Genomic DNA, 16,334 nt, shown 5'->3' with positions numbered 1-16,334 from the left:
ACCCGATACGTATCTCCGCCATGTTTTCGTTCAGGTCAAAAATCCAGCCTTGCGCTGCCCTCCTAAAATGTAACGAAACGCGCGTCTGATAGAGCCTCTTTGCTATTGTGCCCGATGGTGCCCAATGTGTCCTTTACCGTTGCCTGATTAGCTCGCTCGCCAATGAACGATTCGATAGAGGGACGTTCCTCTTCAATTTGTAACGGCAGCTCATTGGTTCGAGTCATGGACGAGTTGGAAGCTCTTTTGAAAGAAGGTGACACGGAGAACGCAATCAAACTGGTACGCGAATGCCTTCGCATGCACCGTAGCTGCTTACGCTGGAGTGGGTTGAGATTCAGGAGCTGCGTACCTGTCGATAATAAGACAAAACACGAAAGCGTGGGCCTCGTCTATAAGAAGCTAGGTTCGAAACAATGTCAAAGTGGCAGGAAACAACAGAGAATTGACGGCCACTTATAATGTTGGCCATGTGACGGCAAAACATGATTCGTACAATGCGTTTGAGGCGTTGAGCCGTTAATTACTATAACTTACCATTGATTTAACTAATTTAATGAAACAACTATAACGGCAATAAAGAAATCTCACATTTAAGCATGTATCCGGCCAATTTTAAGAGTTTCCATGCCCCCACGACAGCACACCCCACTCATTAAGCAGGCTTTTTAGTAATCTGGATGCCCTAAATATTAACGCTGTGGTTCTCTCAGGCGAATCGTCCTTAAAAAAATTTTTGTTTTCGATAAAAGTCCGTGATATGTTCCGCTTCAAGGGAAATATCAGATACGTGTCCTTGCCCTCTCTTCGCTCAAGTTCAGACTTCCGGTCCTGTACGCCCTCAGATCTAGCTGAAATTGCTGCACTTTTGTGTCTTTCAGTGTAGATCAACAGGATTATGAAAGAAGGATCACTCGGCAAAACAGTCACATTCGACGTAGTTAATAAGAAGCAGTAAGAGCTGAGAGTTTCGCAAAGCTTCATTGCGACCATTTCAAATATCACGATACAAGAGGCATTATCATATCTCCTGCATAGCAAGACGTAAAACTCCCTAATTAGTGATCACGTTTAACATGTTAAAATTTATATTGTGAAACTTATGATTAGCTCTGCGTTAATGGCGAGTCATTGGCGACGCTTGAGGAAACGAGCAGCCTTAGCTTTAAATTGGCGGCGTAATTATTGTCACTTGACAGGAAGCGATAGTTAAGTTTGCCATATTTCGTCTTTTTACGGAGAATTTTTAACTTTTTTTAGCATGAACCCGAGATTCTTCAAAATGGTCATTTGCAGCATGGGGTTTTTTGTCTATCGGTGACACTGGAACAGACCATCTGTCAGTGCATGTCAAGTTCGCAAAGATCGGTAGAAGGAATTTCGCGCAGGGAACTGTATTCGAAATAATGCCAATATCACCGAAAATGCGTCACATTGACGTCGATGTTGATAGCCGAAAGGACGCGCTTTAGCCGTCACCGATTGTTGGGTAAATGATATTGGTTGACGTTAAATGGCGCTAAGCGGTAAGTCGAAGACTGCGCAGTTAAGATGCGTTATGCACAGGCACCACATTGCTTAGATGCTTTGGCTATTTAACTAGTGACGCTAACAAAATGACAGGGGTGGGTCTCGTTGAATTCACAACAAGACGCCGTTGTTCGTAAGCGCACAAAGAACCGCCTGCGTAGGCAAGAAAGCTACTATTACGCCATATCTGTATTGGCAATCATGACCAAAACGATACATCGTATTTGTAAATATAAAAAAATTATTTGACTTCCAGTTGTTGTTAAGCATAGAGTTTTCCAGAGGTGCGGCGATTAAGTAAGTCTCCGATCAGCGGCATAGTTCTTCTACAATATGTTTTCCTACGCGGGCAGTTCGTTTCATAATTTACTATATATAGCCTGCGCACATTGTTTTTTTCTAGCTGGACGAAAGTGGAGTCCAATAATTGCCGCTTGAAAGCTTAAAATATCGCAATATGGCGTCTAGCAGAGCGTTAACTTTGCACTTTTGTTTGCAATGCGCCTATCAAGAATTTCAATATCGGTTAGATACATGAGGTGAACCCTATCACATTGTCATTGGAGCACACTACATTACAGGCGGGTGACACAACAGTCCTAAATGCTCCAGACCCCTATATATATATATATATATATATATATATATAGCAATCAGTCCAATAGCCCTTATGATTTACTTCCGATCTTTAATATGTACTCTAGGCGGCATTTAATCATATTGGAAAGCGTGGATGTATATTTAGCTGGACGTGAATGTAGGCGTAGCACCTAATAATTCGGACTATGTTAGCTAAAAATATAATACTTAATGAGAAGTGTTGCTCGGTGCAGAACCGTACGTCGCACTTCAGGAAACTCGAACAGAAGTTCCGTGAAAAAATAGATGGCACAACTTCTGCGGCCTATGGCAGTAATATCTAGCTGAATATTTGATGCGTTAAGCTATACGTTGACCATAAGGCTGCAGTGGAAAGTAGCATCAAACTTAACCCCAGCAAGAGAGAGGTATATGTGATCTCGAAAAGGACAGTCATTCAGGAACCTATAAGAACCATTCCTATAAGTTCTATTGAATTGTCTTGACTTAGGCGAATTTTACGACGCTAAGCGTTGGATACTTTTCATATGTGACATTATATCTTAGTCTTTTGTTCAACCTTTGAAACACTCTCTATTGAAAAATGAAAAGCGGCTTCATCGCTAATGGTCCCATACATTTTGCGGGGCCGTAGGGCGTAGTGGTTAAAAGTATTCCCTTCTGTAATTCCAGTAATCCATTTCCGATTTCGCATCTCATGTTAAACACCTGAAATATAATCGGTCATTTTATAGCATTAATATAGTTAAAAACGTTAGAATATTTGACAAAGCCAACTTAACTGTGCTTACCACTGCCCGCAAAACGACACACGCCTCTTGATATTTTTGCTTTCCCCCCACAAGAAGTAATCTGCCCCGTTTGATGCTCGAAATCAACTCCAGTAGTCTGCCGTCGACGATTTCGGGGCTATGATCAAGACTAGCGGGATACATATATCAATTAATTGGTAAAATTTCTTTAGCCGTACAACTATCTAGTAAGTTGAAACACCACATTGCAGGTTATAAGAAGTTTAATTCCAATGATTTGCAGCTATTGTTGCCCCTCCTGAAATAAGCAGTCTCCAGATCCAATATCATGAATAACATTCAGCGGTTTCTTTCTAAAAGCGGTCGAAAAGGATACAATTAGGAGTTCGGCGTTATGTAGTGCCATGTACACCAGTGGGTAGAATCCTTCAGATATTTCTAGTCGAAATCATAATTTACTACCGCAGAAGCTTAGACGTTCAGTTGGACCGGACTTGAACTGACTAGATATTATTCTAAGGGCATTTATCGTTCCGTTTGAATCAAATTCTCATTCATGTCTATGCAAGGTTAGGGGGCAATGGATACGGTTGTGGTAGTTTCGTACGTCTCTGTTTAAAGACTTCACACGCATCCTAGCAAACTGACTTCATACCACGGACAGTCGCGAAGATAACTATTATTCACTAGAATATGCATAAATAACATGCAATTACTTCGAAATACTACGTGGTACATTTGATTTGAAATGATGAGATTTCGTCAGGTCTTTAGGACTCTGAGTTTGTTTTTCGATATCTATAGCTTGGTACATACAACACGTCTCCATAAGAATACAATGGAAAAGTTCGCTAACTCAGATTTTTCGTACTCTAATAGATAAGTGGAAGGTCACAATGAAAAGTCTTGGAGGATTGGTCGGCTGAGTGGTCAAATTATTACAGACAAATACATGCTCAAGGCTTCCATTCGGCATCTACTTATTCGGAGCACCTCGAATGTCTTATAAACTATATTGGTCTGTTCATAGGACGTACATCACAAATAAACTAAGTACAAGGTTTTGCGTAAGGTCTGAAAACGGTGCGTGTTCCATTGCACATAATTCAGCATTACAAGTTAATAAATAGAGTTTTTGGATTGAATATGGAACTGATCGGTCGAATGAAGCTCATATAGGCGTCAGCCTTTGTCTGGGCTCGAACCTGAAGCTTGGAGCTTATTCTCTCGAACTCTGGATACTATACCTTACACCGTATGAAGCCAACTTGAAGAACAGTTATTGCTTGTAGACACATTCATCACGTCAGACTCTACGGGGGCGCGCTTTTACGTATTTGATGTTAAGCGTAGATATTTGCGCGGTAAACACTAGTCCATTTGCATTAGTGTACCTCGCTCGTCAAACTCTTACGATATATCGTAAATCAATCAAGGAGTTAATATCCATATCTATTTGTATGTTTAATCGATCAGTCCACTGACTATTACGTGTGGATAAACTAATTTTATCTCACTAATATATTCTGTAAGAAAAATCCAATTTTTTATCACAGTTGCCGGAACTTTACACGTGACATGTTGAAGGAAAGTGTTCGTTTCTCTACAAAGTAAAAAACTTAAAAACACACAGGGGCCACCTACCCGTTTAGTCAAACCATGAACCAGCAACATATGAATATGATGTTCTCGCTAAAAATATTTAGTAACCTCGTTTTCATAAAAATAAATTCGCCTGTCATAGTTTATTAACAAAACGAATTAATTCGGTTGTCATACACTGGTTCTGAAATTCTCGTTCATAAAATGTCTCCTATAAGTCTGAAGTTTGATATCTACATTCAGGTCAAAAAGTTGCCATCACGTTACAAAGCTTCGGCTGGTACCCGGTGTTCGACTGCTTGAATGAACTACGCAGTAGGTTCAGTGGAAGAAGTAAATATCCTAAACTACCTTAGAAGAATAATACCTTTGTATTTAGACGATAGGAATCTCGAAGCTGGCATCTGACAAAGAAGACCAAAGAGGAAGCCGCACAGGGGAGTCTTTTTAAACCGTATCTATAAAACGTCGCTTATGATTCGGTACTTATGCACCGAATACAACGCGGAGAGCAATCGGCGACGATCTAGCGTTAATTGTAACAGCCCCTTCTGAAGAAGGCTTAGAAGAAAAGGAGAATAAAACCCTTGTAAAATAAAAAGTTATATTGGACTGCGTGAATGGATGACCGACTGGCACCGTAAAATAGCAAGATAATCCATTGTTGAAAAGAAGAAGTTGCAAAGTTGCAGGAATTGCGCTAGAGGCAGGTAAAGTATCAGGTAAAGTATCTAAGGCTTATACAAGGTGCTGGCCTGACAAGGAGGTCACATGTCCAATACGCTGCAAAAGGCTCACTCGGTATAACAGTTAATCCAGCACGACCTACTTCTAAAATAAGAAGCCTTTCCAAACACATTTAGTGTAAGTGACAGAATTTGCAACTATGTATCTTGTCCCGGTATGGGCAAATATAGGTCTAGAGAGAACGGCAAATCTTGCTTATGATTCGAAGACCTATAGCAATTAGAGCAGCTATAGCACATGGAACTGTTTAAACTAAGCCGGTCTTCATGCTCGCTAAACAGTTACCTTGCAATCCTTTGGCGAAAAAAATAATGGAGCCATATTTTATGTCCGACTGGATCTATCGACGACAGCCAGAACAGCAACGATATGGAAATAGTTACAAGACAACCATAATTAAGAACAGGAGGTAGATCGGTGAACCGTATACACCTGTAAAGCTTGTATGACAACGACAATGTTAACCTCACCTAGTGCATCATGCATGTATTGACTGTTCACGGTTAGTACTAAACGTGCGAAGTAAAAACAGGAAAAACATAGCAAGACGCAACATGGTATGCATAATATGTATCATATGAAACAGTTCGGGGACGCTGCATTATATTTGACTGTGAAGTTCTCTGAGAATAGCGTATTGATGTGCTGCCAGCTGTCTATTGGTTTATATTTAAGGACGTTATTAATTATAAGCTTGGATTGACATAGGGTTGAGGATAAGAACAACCGTTTTCGGGATCATTAAGCAGTAGGCAGGAGAATTTGAAAGACCTTCAAGATGGAGGCTTCGACCGAAGCATCAGGAAACGGACAACATAAGAAGAATAAAGGAAAGCAGGCGGCTCTTTCCTCCTTTACTTCGGAGTAATGATTCAAAAAGTAAACATAATAGCGGTTTAGCGGGTATTATTGTACTATACAGCATCAGAATACAATTTCATCTGCCTTCGGACAACCTGGCTTGTTCTACACATGGGTGGAACCACCCCTTATCAGATGGACCGAATCTTTTGAGTGGGATGATGTCACAAACATGAGAAAGAACCAAAGAAGCGAATGCCGGAAAAACATAATGGTCAAAAAGTTCCTGTGAGTATATGTATGCAAATTGTCCCGGGATTCTATGAAGAAGTTATTAAAAACAACCTAATATTTTTTCTTTGTTTTTAACCACATCTTTGTCCGTTCATGGTTCTCTGATATACAGGGTTTATTTAAAGATCATACGCCTCCAGTAAAACATTTGCATTTTTCGCGCACTCAACTGAAAATGCAGTACTACTGCTAGGAAACATTTTGTGTTCAAGGTTTACCCGTTTGCTTTCAATGAAAAAAGAGCGATTTTTGCTGAATGCGAGGTCTAGGTTTTTTGTAATTATAAATACGTTATGTGTTACAGCATGATTATTATTGCCAATTCTGGAAATTTTTTTCCCATGGTGAACCGCGTCTTATTCCAAATGAATCGTCACGTGTTCAAGCGCTACGCATTGGAGGATGTCTTCTACGGCATGAATAGTTATACTTCGGCTTATTTATATATACATTTTGTTCGTTGCAGCTTGACCGGTAATGCGTAGAAACATTTCAAGTTTGATGTAGACACTTAAAACATCTGCAATACAACGAAATCATGGATTTTAGTAGTAAACTATACTTCTTTTTATTTTGTTTTTAGAAATAGAGCATGGAAGACATTTTATAAAATAAGGACACCAAGTGGCCTAGTATAGGCTCAAGTTAAAGGATCGTGGAGTGTGGTGAAAAGATATTTGTATAGACATTGTACCTCCATAAAAGCAAAGTATTCCGTTTCTATTTTTTAATTATAAGGACATAGCACCGTCATTTATTATTATAAGTCATGCAATAGTTATGGCTATGAAAATAAGGCACAATTAAAGAATCTCCTATGATAGCCAAGAACAACTTCCGCCCAAGTTGTCGGCTTCTCGGTTATTGGCTTTTCTTATAGTTATTCCTTTTCAGAATTGGGCGTCTGCCTTGTTCAGGTATCCAAGCTTGCCTTGAGTCACATTAGAGGAAAAAAGACCAACCCATCTAAGATAACCAGTCCCTAGGAGACCTTTCTGGGCTAGACCATCTAAAACCCATGTTGGTACAGTATAGAACTATCTGGGCCATCTCCGAGCAATATTACATACACCCACAAGTACGCAACCGCGATTAACACAGGCGGAGCTATTACGCAAATGCTTCCGTACCCGAAGATTCGTATGTGACATACCCGGAGAGCGATAACGCGCACCTCCGTTGTCATTGACTCACGTTGATCGAAGTTCTTTTCGTCAAAAATCACAGCCGCAATCTAGACGCGTCTCGAAACTAATGATATGTGGCGTCAATACCGTACCACTGCCATCGCAATTGGAAAGGGATAAGAGCGTGAATTTAGTACTAAGATGTTTCGCCTTTTTACCTTAATTAGAAAAACGTAATAATTATTAAGTCTCATTTATTTCGTCGATACACATGCTGACAAAAAGGAATCAAAGGTCTTTGTTTCAAGGTTTGTTTCGATCATTTTTGTGGAATATTTGAGCATACCAGAATCACACTGATTGGCATCAATTATATGTGCTGATTTAAGTCTATTTAGATTTAGATAGAATAAATCGGTTAACCTAATATATACGTTCGCGATTCACTTGGGTAGTGTTGCTTTTTAGGTCATTTTATACCATTTCGTACAACTGTCATGTACGGATCATGGTTTCTGCCTAAGCTATTTCCCTGCACTTTCCTAGCCCTTGCTTCCTCCAAATGTAGAATGTTCTTGTCTATCATTAGCTATATCGGATTCAGAAAGCCATCGAATCTCATCTCAATCGGGTGATATACAATTCGATCAGTCATTCAATTAGTTAGCAGAGCCAGTTTCCCATTATTAATTTCCTTTCGTTTCGGCCTATCCCCACTCAGTCGGGTGACAACTCTATCACTGACAATAAGTTTCCGTCTCTCGCATGTTGCCCGGCGGTTCCATTCTGGTCTTTTTCCTCTGCATGCTTGGTAATAACTAAACGTTGATCTCAACTGGAAGGCTTACCAGAGCCCCGAGAAATTAATATTGTTAGTATCTGGCCAAATGGTATGTAATGTCAAGTCGTTTGTCACCAATGAGATAAGCCGTTGGTGGACAGGACACAGTCGTAGCTCAGGCGCCACAGAGGATGCTAGCGTTCCTCCTCTGATTTCTACCCACTCTCATCCCCTTGTACATGAATCGAAGGCAATAACGCTTTCTTCTACTTAAACAACATTCGACATTTATGCCAACCCACATACAAAGGCAACGTAGGATTCGACCAAAGACGGGGGAAAACAGGAGTCAACCGAATCGATAGAAAATTACCGTAACGGCCAAGACGAACTTCATCATAAAGCTAATCAGTACTGATTTTCAGCTTCGGCGTGTTCCATGGAAATTCCATCGAATGCGACTACCGCTGCATCGCTACGAAGCATTGTAGAACAACGAACGTTAAGTAAAAAAAAAATATAAGTAAAAAAAACGCACTTCTTTTTGACAACGAACGGAATCAAGACGCACTAACTAAGCTTCTCAACAGATGTTTGTCATACCACCTCAGGCATCAATTTTGAAACAACCATCGTTGGAGATCGTTTGGCCCCTATAACGGATACAGCGCTGCTACGGATATATAGCAAAGCAAATTAGCATAAGGACAAATAACGTATTTGAAATCAAATAGAAAAGTAGTCTGATATAATACCCATTTTAGCTCGAAGCGATTTGGTATGGACGCCCAACTGCTAATTGGAGCTCATAAGGAACATCGCCTTCGCGTCGCACGAAATAGGCATTTTTATTTAACTTTTAAGTAACTATTCCAAATAGAATTATAATTCGTTAGACAAGGATAATTTCTTCTTTTCACGATTTTACTCTGCAAAATATGATAGCAAACATGTCGCTCATTGTTGGCTAACAGCCATCCGGCCTTCTTTTTGTTATTACTTAATATTTTTTCAATGATCCATGGCCAGCAACGAGGAAAAACATTACGTTAATCTTCGCAGGGCTGCATCATCTGGAGCATCGAATGTAAAGCTTCCCGAAGGAGCTTAGATGGTACAGGTGCATATGTTTTGATCAGCTTAGATTTCCCAAGTCTCAGAACTCTGTACATGACCTACAAAATTCAGTATGGCCAAACACCGAACAGTGCGTCGAATTGAGCCAATGACCTTTCCCCTAGACGACTGCATATCTCCAACCAGTCTTGACAACGGGACGCGTTGGCAAATTGGGGACAGAAGACGTCGTAAACCCCCCGGCCACACGCGAGCTGTGTCTTGAACGTAGACATGTATCTTACCACCCACGCTGAAACGTAACTTTGAAATGCGCAGTACCGTATACACAATATAACAGCATCAGCAAGATACAGTGGAAGTTACCGAACTTTATCTACTAAGAATGAAAAGAAGCTAGTAGTGCGCCGAAATAACTTATCAGATAACCCCTGTAACTCGACCGCAAACACGTTGTTTGCATTGTGTGCTACCGTATAATCAGCCATTGGTAACGCCCGTCTCTCTAACTACGTACGGAATTGCCTGAAGTGTTGTCCAATAGATCACCATTTCATATAATAGTGGGTAGGGTGAGGTTTCTGTTCATTGATACGATAAACATTCTAGATACGATGTTCTTCTTCAAAATACGTGCGATTTAATGAAAGCTTCATGAAGACTAAAGCATCAGGAATATAAGAAGAAGATTAAGGTCTTTGACATGAATCGGTATCACCGGTAATCTGTTATCTTGAGACAATGAACCATATGCAATTAACTGTATATGGTGTTTAAATTTATAAGCCGTAAGTTTGCCCATTATCTTAGTTAAGCATCGTACAATAGAAAATGATTCAACAAAACAATAATGTAGTTGGCAAAGAAAAGCGAAAAAAGAGAATTTCAGAGCCATCGTACAGCACGCAATCTGCGTTTGCGTTTAGCTTTTCCAGTCTCCATGAGAGGAAGTTAAGCAGATGTCGACATACCCGCGGCGTACGTATAGGGTAAAAGGTGAGGTAAAATGTTCTTGTCTTCAAATCAGTACTTACTTTTATCAAATATGCCCAGAACTATCGAATGGCGAAATTTTACGTTTATTGATAATGAAAGGCCTGTCTCGACAGACCGTACTACTACAATCGGTACGACTCGGGCCCAAGCTGGGCCCAAGCTTTTTCCAAGTGATCATATACGGAGCGATTTCATAATAATATTGATTACCGTAGAATGTAAAAAAAAATTTCTATATTAGAACGACCAATGAACCTGCAACCACATAGACCTATCAGCTATTGGGCTGCCCAAATTGAATACGTGAATAAAAAAATACACTGTCAGTATAAAAGGGGTATAGGTAACCAAGTCCGACCTATACACTAAGGAATACGTTCGTATCAAAATCAAGAAAGATGTCCTTGCCATCCTGACTAATTTGCTACAGATGTAAACATAGCTTTAAGCACATATCGAACAGAAATCGGATGATCTCAGCTGTTCGCTTGGATGTTGTGCTCGTAGTATAAAGCCTTTCGCTTCCCATAAATACAGGACCCGGTCTTCATGTGTTCATACTGTAGGTAGTTGCATCCTTGTCCCAGGGTACCTCGTTAATTTTGAAGTGTAATAATGTCTGTGGCACCGCCGAATGTGCCCCATTCAAGCAGATTTTATTGCCAGTCTCGAATTAACCAACGTCAAATAACCGCCAGACCATTCTGTTATGTATTAGCATAGACGATGGCCCCATTTCAGTCAACAACTTCGATGCGCCGCCATGATAAACTGAGCAACTGGCCAATTCTTGACACCTTGTCGACAGAAATGGGGTAACACGGACAAAGCGCACCCGCTGAGCTGGATTTGTTGACCCTTCATGTATACTATGGCCGACCGTACAACGCTACTTCGTTCCGATGTCGACACGGGCAATACTTTAGTTAACCTCATTCAATTTACAATTTTTGGCAATTTACAATCAATGGAGTTTGCGATCTGGCGAGGTGTAACGTGCTTCACCACTGTGTGCATCTTTCTCATTGCGCTGACTGATTAACTTGAAGATTAAATGACAAAATTGTGCAGAAAAGTGTAGAAATAGCGGTAATAGCAGCGAAGGAAAATGGTAAATCTGATTATATAGTACTTTCCAAGCAGAATCCATAAAGCGTCCCTGTACCGTAATCGTATCATTGAAGGCTACTACTTATGTGGGGTCAAGGGAAAGACTGATTAGAAGAATTTATTTGTCCCTCTACAGAAAAGTCGAAAATATTCAGCCCGCATGAACAAAATCTTTTTCAATATACGGAATCTAATCATTGCTTAGCATTAAAGTAAGGCAGTCGAGGCATAAATGAGTTCTATATTAAAAAAAATGATATATACACATTAATAAGAGACCGTGGGACCTATGGCTGTTAAAAAAGAACTAGTGGAGGACGTGCGCCATATAAATGCTGAACGGAAAATCCAGGCTTTAAAGACCATGGGCACCCAAAATAAATGCAGCAATTTCGGAGGTATGAAGGCGCCGAGTCTGTTGAAACAATGTAGAGGTGAGACACAATTTTGACGGCGGCAACTAGGCGAAACACAAATTTATAAAAGACGCCAATCAATATCCTGCAAACCGGGATCTATGACTGACATCCTGGTCCTGCACAATTTATGTTTACGGTGCACACGGGCACATAACACCATACACTCGTCTACCCGTTTACAATATTGTAGACACATAGAATAATGTGTCTGTCACAGTGGCAGACCTCATATCCTGTGGCGATGTATAGCAATTATCGTAGAGCAACTATCGAAAAGCTTCTGTTTGTAGCACGGTGTCGCAGATTGTCATCGCGGTACATTAGTCCAGTCGACGAATATGGGGTAGCAATAACGATCATGTTATTTAATGAAATCCGCTAGCGTTCTTATAAGAACGGGTGTCTACCACACAAAACCCTAAGGCACATCCGCAGGTGTACAGCTGCCCAACTGCAAATAGTTTAGTTACTTTATGAACACGGTATAATTAGAATCATCTACGGCGGATAATAATGCGCCAAACGTTACTAATATAGATTCGTCAAATACTTAAAAGCGTAGCATAGTACAATGCGGTACTCCGGTGCGGAACTACACCTACTCATATTTAACTGCTCTAATTAATCGATGACGGTTAGATGACAGTTGAATGAGCCTGATTTTTTCTTTTTATTTAGAAGTAACGAAATTACTTGCTTGCATGTCATCGTTACATCCCAGGAGGCGGATGAATCGATTCTATGCGCTGGTCAATAGATCATTTATTCATAGATAAACGGTACGCGAATAGGCATATGATACTAACAAATTGATACTCGACGTTCCTGTGTTCGGCTTTTGGAAATGTTTGCCACTCTATACTTGTTCCTACATTTTCATTAAGCACGCAACTGTGCGCCTTCAGTTGGCACAAACTTAATTTGTACTTTCAAACACTAACCATTAAAAAGTATATTCATCGCCGTGATTCCCTCGTCATAAGCGGCTCGAATGACGGTTTACCCCTCTGAAACAGAGTATAAAGAGTATATTGTTACGGAAGTAGTCAACTATGTTCTTCATAATTCTGGTATAATCTTATCGGCAACACATGTATCTGTTTACAATTTTCGAATCAGAGAAAACTCCCAGGAATTGACTGTTTGTTGTTCGACAACTGTAATCACTCAATGCCATTGGCCTTGAGCAAATGCTACCTGTAGTGCACAATATGGATGTCAATTTGTTTGCGTATATCAGTACGCTTGGAACCTAAATTTAGCTGCGCCTTAGGGTTACACAATTGTCTTCACTTAGCATTCCCGAGCATCGTCATTTTTTCCCCGTCAATTAACTCGTACAGATGAACTGGACAAATTTAATCGCAAAAAAACCGTGATGACTAGATATAATCTTTGCTATTCTCGCACCTCAGACATCATTCGCTGGTTGCTGTTAGTCTATTCGTGCAGCGGAATGACTGTCTCTGTAAATCGTAAACATGATCGCCGACTAAAAGGAGAATTTCTATCCCTCCTTCCCTCCCTCCCTCCGGTTTCCGCGTCCGATCCGAAACAAACGATCATAATGATTTTTGTGTGGTTTTGAACTATAAAAATCACTGTAAAAATCACAGTTGACTTCGGGCACATCCTGATGGAAGCAAAGATCTATGAGAGAAAGTTGATGTCGTTACGTCTCGAAACGTCGTCAATGGAAACGGCTACATTCAACGTAAGAAAGAAGCCGATCAGAGTTTTATCGCTAATTACGATTACTCTAGTTAATTATCTAGAAAAGGCAAAGTAAAGCTAGCCTTGTACGAATCAATTAAATCGTATAGCGTTACAAGTCGCGTGGCAGTAACATAATGAATGAACTATTCTAAATGGTTTTATCTGTCATTGGCTCGACTAACGGCATCTTGCTCCGGGTTATTTTGCCCCATAGCCATGTTGAACTAGCTAATGGGATAATGTGTTCGCACGCCGTCAGGGCCTTTGAGTTTCATTGTCCTCAACTTAATGTAACTGAGATACGTACCATACGACCCACACACGCTCGCCCGCTCGTTATCACGGACGTTAAATACGTCTCTATCGTTGTTCCTCAAGCATGGCTGTCGCGGCCGATCCGTTGTGCAAAATGCAACACAATGCTCAACGCGTAACTGCTTCACTATCTCCATTATGACGCAGAACGATCGGGCAGAAAAATTGGGCTACAACGTATTGTTACTTACAGGGACAAGAACAGCTAGTATTTTATTATTGTTTATAGGTGGGAAAAAACATTGCTATTAAACTTTACATCATAAACCCAACTGCAAGTCATTTTATTTTCTGTTCTGATAACTGAACAAATAGCTACGACGCGAAAATGTTTGCGTGATAGCCAAAATAGGTGCACATGTACACACTTTTCCCCAGTAAAGAATGAAAAATCTCACGCTCGGAACCTTTTATCACAATAATAACAAACAACGTTTGACAGACAGCCAAAATATTAACGATGATTATCATGAACGTCTGAAATTTGTATAGATAAATGAAATATAAATATAAAATTAAAAAAAGCTTATATAAACAATATAGATTACCTTATCTTGCAGAGTATTGGTGTTCTCCCAGAGGGCGTCTTATACTTACCCCAATAAACCTGCAACTTTCCTTTGAGAGTAAGTGTCCTTTAGCCAGTAGTGTTCTAGGAAACACCCCAGATTAACAGGCTTGTTTTAACATCATCTAAGCGTTGGGAGCAGCTAGCTTGGATCACAATGTTTCGCAGGCAAAGGTATTTGCATAAATTTACTCCGCCGTATACTTCCAGCGGTCACCTTCACTGATGGCTAGCATGGATCGTATGAAGACAAAATAGACATTGCATACGAAAAGACTTACTGGATGTAATGGATATTTTCGCAAACAACTGCACGAGCTCAATAACGACATAGCTATTTGCCGTTCATTATCTTACGCCCCGTCAAGACTGGAAAGTGCTTCCACTCCTCATAATTACTTTGAGTGTATTATTTAGCCATATCATGGCTGAATAATACTGTTGATAATAAATATCAAAAACGATCCAAATACTATAACAACAGGAGGAGAGTACGCAAAAGAACCCGTGCCGAATGGTTACGGGCTGCATGAAATGTTAGCCTATGTTTTTATATGATTAGCATAAACCCGGCTTGCGTGAGGCATGACATCTTCAGTATAAAACTCCTTTGACAGGTAAATTTCTATCGATTAAGTACGATAGATGGCAAGGCAAGAATACGAGATAGCCGTTGGTTAGAGCAGAAAATAGTAACTGGTACTTTTTTTGTTATGGCATATATTTAGCATTTTATAGGATCATGTTGTGAACCGCATGCTTCCTACTGTAACAAAACTCGTAGGCCGGGTCATAAAATATTACTTCGAAAAACTCAGTAGATTAGATCTGCTATAAAACTGATAGCCTTGTTTACTGGATTGAGAAGACGTAAGTAGCTGAACCGGCCGCTATGCTTATAGAATCCTTACTGTTCTTAGTTCGATATAAGCTAGTTTCCTAATATGAGAACTGTCTGATATTGCGCGGTGGCTTTGACTTTTTTTATGTTTCTTTTGCGCTTAAATCAGATTGCTAATCTGATCCTGTTGTAATAAAATTTGTACTAAACATACGTGTATTGTAATGTATTTAGCTGGCTGTGTACATGAATAAAATTAGCCTGAAATTAAGTTTGTAAAAAATTAAGCTTCGTTGCATCCTTCGAAGTTTTCAACGATCAGTCACCTTTGCCCGTGTTTGCAGATGATGAATTATATCTGACGACTGCAATTCGACGTCAGTAAGAAGTCGATGAAGTGATATTATGGGATATTGAGCCTTATGGGTGTTTCTATTTCGCTTCATCATCATAGATCCTATTAGAAAGTTGTAAAACTCGACTTTTATGGCGAAACGCACTCTTCGCTCAGGGACACTTGTTATCGACTTAGAAAATTAGGACCGTGCCGCTTCCAAAAAAAAGTAGCAAGGCAACAGACGTGCGTATAACAATAGACGCATGAGATATCTAGTAGTAGATGGATCTCTCCATTCAGTGCCCGTCATAGGCGGTTCACGTCCTTTCCGCAAGCGTCCCTTCAACGTCTACGAGTATCTGCAGGCTATAACCTACCATGCGAGCTCCTTTTTCTGATATCAACTTGAAACAACATATTGAACCCTATCTTTACAAGCGCCTCCTTCATTCAAGAAGTTTACCAAAGCAACAGTAGGAAAGGAACTCAGAAAACTGAAGTCGTATCCGGCAACCCTTTATAGATGGACATCTTCCAGAGCGCAGTGCCTTGGTAGTACAAAAGAGATGTCCTGTTCTCTTTTTTTTTTTGTGGCGGAAACTTTTCCTGGCCGCGAAGAAGTGGGCGCAGACTCTAGCCAGAAAAGTCATAGCGAAGAAGACGTTGAAAACTGGCATGATTTTGACAGTGTCCCCCGGTACTTGAGAAACAGCTAGGCTAC

The 16,334-nt window shown here is 40.2% G+C and overlaps 1 long non-coding RNA gene across 1 annotated transcript; it reads right to left on the bottom strand.

The window, feature by feature from the left end:
- Nucleotides 1-6,412: 6,412 nt before the first annotated feature.
- On the bottom strand, nucleotides 6,413-14,115 carry LOC147756520 (uncharacterized). The gene is made up of 3 exons (XR_015325118.1): nucleotides 13,860-14,115; nucleotides 12,778-12,843; nucleotides 6,413-6,846 (listed from the first exon to the last, which is right to left on the bottom strand). It is a non-coding gene; the product is annotated as an uncharacterized LOC147756520 (long non-coding RNA).
- Nucleotides 14,116-16,334: the final 2,219 nt, after the last annotated feature.

Source organism: Varroa destructor, unplaced genomic scaffold (assembly GCF_002443255.2).
Source record: "Varroa destructor unplaced genomic scaffold, Vdes_3.0 BEIS01000003.1, whole genome shotgun sequence".
NCBI classification, from domain to species: Eukaryota; Metazoa; Arthropoda; class Arachnida; order Mesostigmata; family Varroidae; genus Varroa; species Varroa destructor.
Note: the sequence above shows the minus strand (reverse complement) of the source record. Positions and strands in the feature narration are given on the sequence as shown.